The sequence below is a fragment of the Pelecanus crispus genome, chromosome 6, assembly GCF_030463565.1.
Source record: "Pelecanus crispus isolate bPelCri1 chromosome 6, bPelCri1.pri, whole genome shotgun sequence".
NCBI lineage: Eukaryota > Metazoa > Chordata > Aves > Pelecaniformes > Pelecanidae > Pelecanus > Pelecanus crispus.
Window position 1 is genome coordinate 32,833,609 of NC_134648.1, and position 14,056 is coordinate 32,847,664.

Genomic DNA, 14,056 nt, shown 5'->3' on the forward strand with positions numbered 1-14,056 from the left:
TCTGGGTCGCCACATTCCTTCTGGCAATGGTTTTCAGGTGAGTGGAAACCATAGCTATGAATACGCCCTAATGCTTACTAAATGGGGTAAGGTATTTGTAAAAGTGAATTACTAAAATAAGGGGGGTTATGTTCGATAATAATTAAAAATGGTGCTATCACTAATCATCTTTAAAGTACTTAAGAAGGAAAAGAGTGCTGTGGACAAGACAGAACACAGGTATTAGCGGGACATGGAGGAAAAAATGAAACTAATGTCTGTAATAAGCTGGAAGTTGTTTATAGATGCTAGTGTTATTTTCCAGGTTCATCTTTGGAGGCTGTTTTATAGGGTTCTCCTGAGACCAGGGCTGAGATGACAAACAGGTGTTTTGCAAAAATTGTTAAGCTACAGGCAGATTAATGTTTTTGCCCTTTATACACTGTCTGAAATTTCACTGTGATGCACAGTGATTGCTTAAGTTTCACTTTATAGAAATGCATTGGAAAAGTTTATATCTCTTGCTCGAGGATGGTATAGATACATTTGGTGTAATTTGGACGACAAGGAACGTGCTTCTAGTGATGAGTTTAGTGTGACTGGGGCCGTGGTTGTGGGAGAACTTCCTTCACAGTAGAGTCTTCCTCCCTTTATGCAACAGCATAAAGATTTTCTGTGCAAGTCCCAGGATATGAGGACACGTGAAAACAAGATGCTGCGGTCCGTGGTAGCCTTCTTTTCGCAACGAAGTACTGAACTCCTTGCTGATGGCAATCAGAACCACGGGCACTCTGCCTGCCTCGCTCTGCAGGCTAGGGCGCTAAGGCCGGCAAGCGCTGGCGGGCAGCACCCTGGCCGGGTCAGCACCCCGGCCGGCGGGCAGCGGCCGGGCCGGGTCAGCACCCTGGCCAGCTCCGCGGTGCCGGCGGCGCGGCGGCGGGGACGGCCGGCGGGAAAGGCCGGGCGGGCGTCCCGGGGGCCAGTCGCTCGGAGAGCCCAGGGACACCTACCACCGGGATGATGCGTCTGCTATTCCCACGAAAAATATTAGCCAGATGCTAATAAGTTAGGCTGGCTGAGAAGAACGCATTTGAACAACTTTTACTTCGATAAGAATTTTCAAGGAGATTTCTGATTTACCATTGCAGATGCCAACAGATTCCTGAAACATAGAAAACTCCAGAAGACAGTTAATGTTAATCTTTGGAAAGGATAAATAAAATTACTTCAGTAACTATGGGCCATCAGCTTGATATCAATTCCAGGCAAAAATCGAGGACTTGAGTATTAAAGAACTAAAGGAAGACAATACTGCCATTCAACTGAAGTTCTCCTTCAGGTCAAACTAACTTTTTACAACAACTTTACAAGTTTGGCCTATAAGGATAATAGTTACTATGGCACTTCTGGAAGACATCTAAGTTTGTACCACACAGCACAGTCTGTTTTTAAGAAACTAAAATGGCAAAAAATCAATAGATCACACATTAAATAATAGGTCTCAAAATGTAACTATAAGTTAACTGAACTAATATTTCTCTCATTAGTCCCATAAGAATCAGTTCCTCACTTTACACTGAAACATTTTTTACTAGGGGGAAAAAAAAAAAAAAGATAAAGTTTGTAGTTGATGATACTGAGATCAGGAGATGATATAGAACAAACTGCATCAATTGTTTAATGGACTGCAATCAAACTACACATGTTCCAGCTCAGATAAAAGACGACATTATACGTCAAGGAGCATAGAATAAATGGAAACATCACCTAACACAATACAGATAATCGGTCACTTTTGATAAATGCATCTGCTGCAGTGTTAAGACTATGACAGCTATGGATGAGTAGGCAAATAAATACTAAGGGAGATCATAATACCTCTCTATCTGCTCATTGTAGGATTGCTGCTGGAATGTTATATCCAGTTCTGGTGTTCACATTTCAAGAAAAGAATTTTTTTTTTAAACAAAAAGATGCAGACAACAAAATCATTAAAATACTGGAGAATATGTACTGAGTGTCAGAACTAGGAAGCCAAATTCCTTCAGATAATCTAATAAAAATTGCTTTAGTCTAAGAAATTACAAGAGAACTTCATTCTGACATACAAAATCATATGAATAAAAGGTTGAACCTTTAGATTACTTACAAACATAAAAAGAGCTCCAAGGTCTTTAATTTTAGTCAGTAAAGATATTCTACTATTAGGATACTTAATGAATTATTTTAGTGGGTTCCTCACTACTGACAATTCTTAAAAGACAACTGAATTATTTTTTAAGTTATATGCTCTTATTCAACTACTGTTAGCACATGTAATTCAGAGAAGTCCTAGGGAAGCTGATGTTATGCACAAAGTTAGCCTCAATAACCACAACAATTCCCTTCGTCTTAAAGCAGTCAGGCTGAGATAAGTGATGAGTTTTTTATCTTTGAAAATTAACTATACAAGTATATTTCATTATGAAAATATAATTATCCCAGGCAAATTTAGTATTTGGGTCCTAAGTCCACAAAAGTACTTTTCAACAGTCCAGGGATCAGTTGAAAAAATAAAGCATGGCAGAATGATGAAGTACAATAATTAGTAAGTTTATGTATTATAAACACCAAGAAACTCTCAAAAGTTATATGAATTTCTTACACATCAGAAGAGCTAACAGTGCAAGCTCAGATTTTAACTATCTGCCAAACAAACGCAAAACTATTCCTAAGAACACAGCAGCAAAGTTTCCCAAAAACCATTACAGGCTTTCATTTCATCCTTACTTAAATAATAAAACATATTACTTACTGGTATCACACGTTTTAAGAAATATTGGCTGTGTGTAAGTAAAGACATTCAATACCAAATCTCTCAGAATTAAAGCTTGGGTTTTAGAAATAATCCTGGTTGTATTGTTGACCTATAACCTGCCATATTTGTATATTTTGAATGTTTAAACACTTGATCTATACCAATAAAATGTCTAAAACTAGAAGTTTTACTGTAGATTGACTGAGTGCAGATTTAATTTTGGAAACAGTAACGTATGACACCATAATGGCAAAAGTGTAATGACCGTAAAATAATAACAGTGTTCTATAGGTTCTTGAATTTACTTATAAGAAATATAATTCTATCAACACAAGTTATAAGTTTTTCTTTCTTCTTTTTTTAATTACACCAACAATCATTAAATTTGCTTTCAGGATATTCAATTCTAAACTGTGGTGAGATACTTCTTCATTTTGAAATTATTATTTAAACAAAAATTAATTTCTACTCTGTAAAAGAACATGGTGGATATGCAATCATGTGGCAAGCAGGGTTATGAGAATTCTACTGAGAGACAAGAAACATACAACGATATGGGTGAAATCTGTGTAAATTTTTTTTTATTAATACTAGTAACTAGAATAGTAATAATACAGGTAATGAATAAGAATATAGTTATTACTACTCTTAAGACCAAGGTTCCAGCTTTTACCTCTTTCAGAGCAAGGAATATAAGAGCACACTATAATATGTCAACACCAAATATGAGCAATATCTACTGCAGGGCTACTTGTATGGCAGCCCCTGGTCCCAATTCAGACCATAAATCAATTCTGTCCAAACCTTTACTCCAAGGAAAAAAAAAAAAAAAATTCAGGGAGTCATTACATGTCGACGCAGGTCCTCACAATAGAATAGATGTATTACCTACCAATTCCAACAAGCCAGCCAAAGTACAGTTGCTCCCTGATCGCAGGCAGAGGTCAAGGGAAAATTGGCTTATCAAGGAAAGGTTAGTCCAGTCTTTGGAGATACAAACAGAAGCATGGCCACATGACTGAGCTGTCCTAGGCTCAAAACTAATGAAATACACAAGAACAACATGGACAACAGGGAGAAATGTCCAGTCTGAATTTAGCATGTAGCCCAAATTTCCTTCTAATCAACAGAGAAGGGAGCGCAACATCGCCTCAAAGCAGCCTTTTGGATAAAATGTTCCTCTTTCTCTTGCTTCCTTCCCAAGCTGACAATATGCAGAAAGACCTATCAGCTGAGCACCCAGGCTACAGTAATAGAAAGGATCTGGTTATGACTACTATCTCAGCTAGACATTCAGGGTGAAATTGCACATAACAGCATGACCTAGCAAGAGTTATAAACGTATCTCAGCAAAAAAGCAATATAAACAACTGCCTTTTTACAGTCATTCTCTGTCAAGTTAGCAAGTTGAATCAGCACAGCTCAGAGATCAATGGTAACTAGAAAAGGCACAGGCAGAGGACATCATCTTCCAGTTATAAACAGCAGCCAGCTGTTAGACTGGCTCAACAATAATGTGCAATTTCATCCGCAGGAGCTAACATGAAAAATAGGATTATATGATGTATATCTATAAATAAATGACAACCAGAACCAGACAGTCAATAATGGAGCTTTTTTCCTGCATGCATCTGCTTTACTGTGGGAGGCTCACAGCTTGCTCCTCAGCTTCAGCATCAATTTCTTACTTCTTGCCTAATCAAGACAAAAACTGACTGGGTTAGCTAGCATGTTTCTCCCACAAGACCAATAAATACTTTCTTCACACTAATCTATCTTGTGATTCTTTCATGATTTTTCTCCATCCAGACAAATTCTTCAACAGGTTTCCCCACTAGAAACACCACCTTGCTGAAATTTGTAAAACTATAATTCCACCCAAATCATTATCACAATAATCTCTAGAGCTTGACAAAACAGCAGATAAACTTCATGCAGAAAAAGAATTGTGACCCAATATCAATGGCCCTCCTTCAGCTCTCAGAGTATGACATGCCAATTTGTTCTAGGCTGACTCAACTCAGGGAATTATACTTTGATTTTATGGACTACTGGAAACGGAAAATCAAAGTGTCACATATGAAGGCAGGGCATTCAATGAAACTCGAGGAGCAGCACAGTCATTCCTCATCTAATACAATTTCAACCAGTTGATAATGCCCATTCTGGATCTATTTAACTCAGGATGCTGACAAATGGAAAGACAGGAAATTAATTATTTCAAGACAGTAAATATCATAACATTATTTAAAACAAAATAACAGTACAAATACATTCTAAAAAGTCACCAGTTTGATGCTGAAAAGAAGCATGCTCTACTTATAGATCATCCCCCCTCTTTTTTTTTTTTTTTTTAAATAATTGAACACTGTGAAGCTAAACAGACATACTTAATTTGCTCAGAAGCTGGACTGCTCACCAAGAGTGGCATTTGAAGAATTACCATAGCAGTAAACTTAGACACATCCTGCTGATACACCATGCAACAAAGCGATCTCATTGTATCAAGTAAGCGTTGCTAAAACCCTCACAAAATGTTAATACCCCGAGAGGCTGCATGACAGAAGCAACAAACATTATCTGAGAATTATCTGGGAAGCGATAGAGAGCAGAACGAACCCCCTCTTTCAGAATCAATAAGCAGCTGCTGACTGGCGACAACTCCCAAGTACTGAAAACACACCAACTCTAAAAGGCAAGATCTTTCCTAACTGTGGATGCCATTAACACAGGATACAATTTTTGTGTAATTTCAGTTGTGAGAAAAGTGCATCAAAAACACAATAAAATTATTTCCATTTAAACAGACCAGGAGGACACCAACCTTGATCATTTCAGCTTTTCCCCATGTTAGCTCCAGATAGTGACTTGCCCCTGCAACAAGTAACAAATCGCCTTGCAACATCCAGATATAAAAAATAGCCTCATATTAAAGAGACTTCACATCTTTTACAAGCTCTCAAAGATAAGTTCAGCATATTTTACCCTTTCTTTATGTATCAGCCAGCTTTGTATTCAAAAAAATTACTTTCCTCGTCAACACCATCAGTGAGCTGGTTAACTTCATCCATGAAAACCCAGCCAGCCTTCAACTCTTCCAGCTACTCGGAAGCTTCTCCTGCACTCAAATGCCAGGCTAAGCAACATACACGCATTTCTCTGAAAGGAAGAATTACCAGATGGAGTTCCTCATCAGTGCAAATAACCTAATTCTCAATAATTGATTGATCTCTTCAGAGACAAAGCAAGAGCATGAAATAGCATTTGAGTGATGCTTTTGGTCACAGAATTGTTCTCAGCTGTACAGTACAAGAACCACAGCAAAACATGCCTGAACATAACAATGAACATATTTTTTAATTCTTAACAAGATACAGTTTTGTTAAAAACATTAAAGACTTCTTTGGTTTTCCAGTTTGCCCTCCCCTCAAATTCAATCCTTCCCTCCTCCCTCAAAAATTCCTCAAAGTTTTCAAAGATTTGTCTCCACTAATTGAAAAACAAGTTTGAAGACTAAGTTATTAAAAGTTATGACTTGCACAACATCTCAAAAATGGGAAAGAGGTACTCAACCAGATCAGGAAGCACCAAAAGGTCAGATTTTACTGTTTCAATTTTCCACTACTTAGGTTTCAAGATTAGTGACCTATAAGCTAATACAGAAAAAAATAGACTATAAATTTAAACTGCCAAGAATGGCACTTCAATTTCATAAGCAGCTTAAAAAAAACCCCAAGTTACCAGATTCCCTCAAAAGCACACTACTTAACATCTAGCACTGGGGGCGGGAGGGGAGAAGGGATAATCCAATGCTAAAATTTTACTAAATATAATAAAGTTCTAAAGGATAAGTAAAAGATTGGATGATACTTTCAAAGTAATTTTGCAAGAACATACAAGATACACTTAATAAAAGCCCTGTTATATAGTATTCAGTGTTTCCAACAGAGGGAAGTTAACTTTTATTCTACCACCATGTGACACAGAATACAGTACAACCATTAAAGCACTCTATTAGTGCACAGAAAGCAGAAAAATTAAACTGCTCCATTTAGTTGTACTCTCATCCAACTGAAATAATTTTTATTTCCTCTTCTTAAAGTTAACATGTTTCATTCCCATTTCAGCAGCCTAGATACTAAACTGTTAAACAAAAGAAAAACAAATAAAAGATCAACCATTTGAACAAGTTTCTTTCATCCCAATCATGGACAAGAAATCAAGCTGATACTACGTAATTTTTAAACACAACATGATCTGTAGGTCTTGGATTCCTTAATGTACACTTTGCATTTAGTCAATTTTACATGTTATAATTCTTGCCCATCTATGCTTTAACAGCTGGCCCCTCAGACTGATCTGCTAGATCCATGGTGCAACACACTGCTCCGTGAGATCAATCAAACGAAGCTCAGGTTTCTCTGCCATGAGTGGAGAGTGCTTTAACAGTTAGAATGAGGGAGGAAGGACAGTGGCTGGTCCATGGACAACAACGCATCCCTGCGAGACCACTACAAAACCTGGTGTCTCATACTGAAAAGGCCGCTGTTTCTCCTCCCCTCTAGCCAAACACAAAGGCTTTGTGTCGTGCTTTCCCAGAGCAGGGGGAAGAGACAACGCAACACACAGAAATACACACAAACTATCAATCTCCTGTTGCAGAGCAGCAATTCATTCCCACTAGATAAACAAGACTTAGCTAACACAGAAAACACAGCAGTATATTAATATACCATATAGTACAACTTCACATGCTAAGCAAATGTTTAGCCTTCTGTAGACGTATATCTAGAACTGGTAGAAGCTGATCATTTAGAAATCAGTTTCGAACGGGGAAAACACCACTCATATCTCTCTCTCTCTCTTTTCATACTCAAAAAAATCTTTCTTGATTTCATCAGTCATATTGGAAAAACCTCTGGAATTTGTAATGTTAGCAGTAACAGAGCCTGCAGCATGCAGCAGCAGTGCAGCAACTACACTAAACCTAACCAACATCACGATATTCCACTTGCTTTATTTGCTCTTTTCATTCTAACCCCATCATTTGCAAAACAGGAAGTTTAAGAAGATGCTGAACTTCAAGAGCATAACGGTACAGTAGAAATATATCAGAGAAGAACAAAGTATTTGTCAAGAGATAATTTATTCCATCTTCACATATTTAAACTATGATATCTTGATGCACTATTTTCAAAATAACTTTTGACCAATGAATATGCATACTGCTGTAGTCAAACTTTCTTATATGTAATTTTTTGACAGGCCAAACAAGTGTTAATAAGCATACTTCTGGTTTAACAAGTTAAGAAAGTTTTAATACTTTGTTAAATGTAATTCACATTGAAAACAAAGGAATCATCATCAATAAATTTTATTCTGTGTTAAATTGCATAGAATAAAAATGTTGGATATCTTTGTACCATGAGTTCACACCATTAAGACCCCCCAAAAAATTTCCAAAATCAAAGAGCAGCAAAATAAGCTCTAATCTTTTGTTTTCTCAGACACAACACTAAAATGAACTAACATACCTACGAGCGTAGCATGTGTTCAAGAGGCACAGCATTAACTATGCAGAATATATAGAAATTCTACTCGTTTTGTCCGGAACTACAATATGGAAACTAATCACTCACTTTAAGGCTAACATGATTTTAAAATAAATAGAGTATGTTTTATTTTAGGGCTCTCAACCTTCCTGTCAATATAGCTTACTAATTCTGAACATTTAAGCTGAAATTCAACTGGTTGTGCACAGACAGTCTAAGCAAGCCATTACAACCTATTTTATAACTCTTTTTCAACAGGCCTTTCCAGCTTCATTATAAATATGGTAGAAGGTTCTCAAAAGGCTGTGCTATAGTCAGGGGTCTTGCCTTTGTGTCCATTCCCCCTGCCGAGGATAACACATTAATATTATTAACATTTGCAAATCCCTCCCCGTTCACACTAGCAGTTGTTCCCACCTGCTCTGGCTCACACCAGAGGTTAGAAACCTCGTACCGATCTTTGTCCTCTCATTGCTTTTGCTCTAGAGTGACAACAGAAGTACAAGGGTGCAGCTGCAGCTCCAGAGATCATCTGTAGACTTAGGAACAAGGTATTTCCCCATTCCCATCTTTTTAAAGCGAAAAGTATGTATGATAATGTTTTTTTAAATTCCTTCCGTATGCAGTTTATATGTTTACTATTATCACCGTAGCGAGTGCATCCGCGGCCTAGCCGGGCATATCTGTATTCATATATTGATGCAATTGCTGTTAATGGCTCCAGCACTTAAAGCGCTAGACGACAGACAGATTCCCCATCCAGCCTTGCCCACATATGCATCCGTTACAGGCATGCCACAATTAAGAACTGGAAACATAGATGCAGCTATTTTAAAACAGGCACGCTTCGCCATCAGAACACGTAAATATCCGTACCGTTTGCCTTCTTGCAGCAAGTGGGAGGGACAAAAAAAAATCTCGTGCCTATAAATTTGAATTCTCCGTAGAGGCCGGGGCGGCGATGACTGCTGCTGGAGCCCGCCAGACCTGCCGACCGTAACTCCACAGAAAGGATCGCCCCGGCCCGCCTGCGCACCCCCCCGCTGCAATGAGCCCCTCTCGGGGCGGGCCGGGGCCCCCCGGAGCTCCCGCGCCCGGCAAACTCCCCCTCCCGCGGGGAGAGAAACCGCGACGCGGCTCCCACGCAGCCACCGCTGCGGCCGGGCCGGCGGCGGGGGCTCGGCCGCCGGAGCCCGAGGGCCGCGCCCCGCTGAGGCGGCCGAGGCGCCCCCCGGGGCCACCTCCGCCCGCCGCCCCAGGCCCGCGCCGCCGGCCGCGCAGGGTAACGGTAACGGCGACGGCCGCCGCGCAGCGCCGCGTCTCCTCACCTGGAACGGGACCGAGGCGGCGGCGGCTCCTCGGGGCGGCGCACGGCACGGCGAGCTCCTGCGGAGCCCGGCGCCCCCGGCCGCCGCGGGGGACGGTCTGCGCGGCGCGGCGCGGAGCGGGGCGGGGGCTAGAGCGGCGCCCCACGGCCCAGCCTCCGCCCCATGGCGTGCGGCGCGGTCTCTATGGCGACTGCCGTGCCGGGACGGCGCCGGCCCGCCCGCGGGGAGGGATAACGGCTGCGCGCGGCGCGGAGGGGCGCTCAGGGGGTTACGGAGGGGCCCGCGGCCCTCCCCAAAGCGCTTAACCCCCTCGCGGCCGCCGCCATCCCTGCGGCAGTCCCGGCCGGACCCGGCCGCCCGCGCCGCCTCCCCCGCTCTCGCCCTTCCTCGGCCGCAGCGCCACCGAGCCCGCTGTCCTCAGGGCACCGCCCTCATCCCTTTTTCCGGAGCGTTGATTGGGCAGCCTCGGAGATTCCTCCCAGGCGATTGGTTGTCTGCGTGATCAATTAGGATACCGGAGGCGGGCGCACCTGGAAACGGCGCTGTGTGCGGGGTTGGTTGAGCGGCGGTGAGCCCCGCTGGCAGGCACCGCCACCCCCGCGCAGCCTCGGGGCCGAGGTGCGTGCTGGGCGCTGTAGTCCCCCGCCGCCGCGGCGGGCGGGCCGGCCGCACAGGGCCGCCGGCAGCCGTTTCCCGCTGAGGCGCTGAGGGGGCGGCGGGCAGCGCCCGTGACGGGGATGGAGGCTGGCCCACGGCGCTCGCTGCCGCCGGGCCGCTCCCCGCTGCAGCGCCCGCCCTGGTCCAGGGGGGAGCTGCGTCCTCGCTGCGGTACCGGCCTCCGCCTCAGCAGCCCGGGCCCGGCCATCCCCGGGCCTCACGGGCGAAGCTGCCCGCGCCAGTGGGGGTGCCCGCGGCCTGCCTGGGCCCAGGCCGCTGCCCTGCCTGCGCCGTGGGGGGAGAGGGCTGAGGAAGGGGAGGCCTGGGCGGGGGAGAGGGGTGACCGTGCGGGGGGAGGCCGGCCCCTCGCGTCGCCTCAGGGGCTTCTGACCCCTGCGGGGGGCAAACGCAGCCCTGATGACCCAGCAGGGCCGTCGCCCCTGGGCTCCACGCTGTGGCACTTAGGAAACGGTTGGCGCATCCCGCGCGTAGGCCAGTACGCCCTTCGAAGAGAAGACTTCAGCTCTCACAGGTGACTCCTTATCGCAGGCAAGACTTTCCAGCCTCCTGAGGCAATGGAGCGGGCGCTCTTCGATGGGTGCTGGCGTGCCGTCGCACAACAGCCGACAGGACGCGTTTGTAGGGCACGGTGTCAACCCAGAGGCTGGATCCATCTGGCAGACCAGCAGCTAGGAGAGACCTGTTCTGTGGGAAGGGGGAAGGACAGATTTTCTGTGCTCGCAGCAGCGTGTATGAAGTGAGTAAACACACTGCAGTCTTTCCCTCGTGCAAAGTCTCCTTAAAAAAAAAAAACAAAACCCACACTTTCATTTCCCTACTCTTTTATTTCCCTACTGTCAGGCAGATAAGATCATGATAGTATGAATAATTTAAGCCCTTTCTTCATTCGTCACAAGGAAATCATAGTCAAAGAGTAAGGTTAGAAAACAGTATCTCCTACTGCTGCTTTAGGAGTGGGAAGATCTTAGTGCTTGTAGTTTACAAATGAGTTACCCAGCAGTGGGAGCTGTGAACCTAACCTAACGGTGAGCCCAAACAGTTGTGACTTGCTCAGTGTCAGCTTCAGCCAGATGCTTCTTCATTCACAGAGTGAACGACCTCAAGCAGCGGACCACCAGTCGTAGTGGTGTGGATAACCACTGGTGATAAGCATACATTCCTCTATGTATAGAGAATGTGTGTGTGTGTGTATAATGTGTCCTAACAAACAATTGAAGCAGCTAATAAGAAAGCTGATACTATGAGGAAATGTTCATTTTGTGAATGGAAATGAACCAACCTTGATTGAAATAGGTGGGGAGGGTTGCTTTTTTCTTTTTTTTATTCAGTAGTACATCTTTTCCCCAATTGTAAAATGGACTTACGAGTTTGCTTACCTTTGATACGACATTTACAGTTTCTCAGATGGAAAATATTCTACTGGAGCTACAAATTCTTCCAAACCTGTCTTAAAGGCATTGCAAAGATGACAATTATTCTAGGATAGGCCTGCTCCTTATGCTTACTCTTCTTATGCACTAAACAAATAATTTTTTCACATTCCCTCTAAATTAGACATTACTTTTCCTCCCAAGTTACAATTGAGGGTAGATGAATGCCCTAACCACCTCTTACTTTAATGCCAACAAAACTTGCTGTGTGCTAGCTGTAATGGGGAGCTCATGAATATGAATCCATCTGTGAAGAGTACTTTATTGTTCCCCAAATAATTGATGTATTGCCTGAGGTGTACAATTCTTCTGGGAAATTTTCTGATTCAATTAGAGAGAATGGAAAGGCCTTAACAAACTTGTTTATCTGGTTTGTCTGTTTACCTGTTTATCATTGCTAATCCAAGTGGCATAGTTTCTCTCATCGCTTTGTAACTTCACAAGTTAATTCATTGTCTAATATAACCACATTGTCATGCACAATATGATGGAAAACACATCATGAGTACATGTCTCCTTAGTATACTGTAAGTCAGCATGCACACTGCAAGCATTGAAAGACCAAATAGCCTTTCTATTCTTCATCAGTTAGTTTTAAAGTTATAGTGATCTGCTAGTTTTCAAATTAACATGGACTCTTCATAAGTAGACAAAACCTGAATGGTTCAAATAAAAGTCAAGCAGGGAAAAAAATAAACTGAGTCTTCTCAAAAGGAAAATCTGTTTCCACTTAAGTGCAGGACGTCTTTACAGAAAAGATCTAATCTTTTTTAATTCACTGCTCCAGAAATATACCAAGAGGTTCTTCAAAGCTTTCTGTTCTACTATTTTTGGTGCAAAGATGATGGTAAATATAACAGATACCAGCATTTCCTCTGTCAGTGCAAACTTGCAGAGTATCTTTACCACAAAAAAACCCAAAAACCCCCCAAAAAAACCCACCCAAAACAAAAGACCCCCAACGCATTAAAATCTCTATCTTTATGTAAATACAGAATCAAGCTACTCTAGCTTTTTTGCAGTAGTACAGGTAGTTAAGCTTAGATGCATAGTGTTGATTGGGCCTGGAAAAAGTTACCCTGAGCCAAAAACTGTCCTATGCCCTTTATTCTGGTTTTACATTGTCAGTTCTAATTGGCTATCCCAATGTAAAAATGTGCCTCTTTTTGCAGTGTTACTATAACCTTGTTCTTATCTTTTAACCAATTGTATTTTGTTGCTGTATCTGGCTTTGTGTAGTAATTATCTGGTATTCCATAACATCCCATTGACAACAGTTTTGGATGCAGGGGGAGTAAAAGGGGGATTAACTGTAAAAAGTGCCTCTAAATAGTGTCTACTCTTGCTACTGTTAGACACGGACTAGAGGGCCAGATGGATAACTGGTCTGACCCTGTAGGGTATTTCTTATGTTCTGATGTAACTATATTTTTTGTATGGGAGTTTATCATGCAGCCTTTGAATCAATGTATCAAACGTATGTAAGTGCAGAGCCACCCCTGAATCTGAATGGAATAATAATGAGCATCCTAGGTCCTCCTATAAACCCAGAAAGCTCTAGCAAGCATATTCAAGTGTGGTAGTCCAGCACAGATAAACATTTCACTCTGATGTGGCTGTGAATTAATCTAGTCATTTTAGTTTACTAGTACTATGTAGAAAGAAAATGGGAAAGAAGAGGAGATTCTAACTCTAATCTGCTGCAGATCTCTGAGTCTATTCCTACTATGAATACTCCAAAATAGAGGGAAGATGAAGTTACTTAGCAAAGTTAGTCAACAGCTGTAAACCACTGTAAATGGACACCTCTGCATTTGTTCTGAAGATTTTTAAATATCTCAGGTGGTGCAAAATAAATCAGTAAAGCAGACTGTCTTGTCTTAGTTCAATCCTAAATGTCTAACTTGGCTGTAGACTACAAAGAGACAGAAGTACTGCAGACCAGAACTCTGAAGTTGGAGAGTAGGAGCATTGCTGTCAGAAATTTCTCCAACTTCCAAAGGCTTACCTGACCAAACTGTATTATAACCAAGTAGTCGCTATGGAAAGCTGTGAACAAGAAAAAAAAAAAAAAAAGAGAGAGAGAGAAGAATTTAGTTGTGCTGGTATGTGCATGGCAATAAAATTTGCTGGTAAGTTTGACTGTATGGAAAATAATTCCCAGTTCTGTAAATATGTTCTTACATGTCTAATATAGCTTCAGGATTTAATAGTAAGCATTAAATTACCTAATGAGGCAATAAATAGAATTGGTCTGAATTTTAAAAAATATAGAAACGAGCCTGTAAAGAC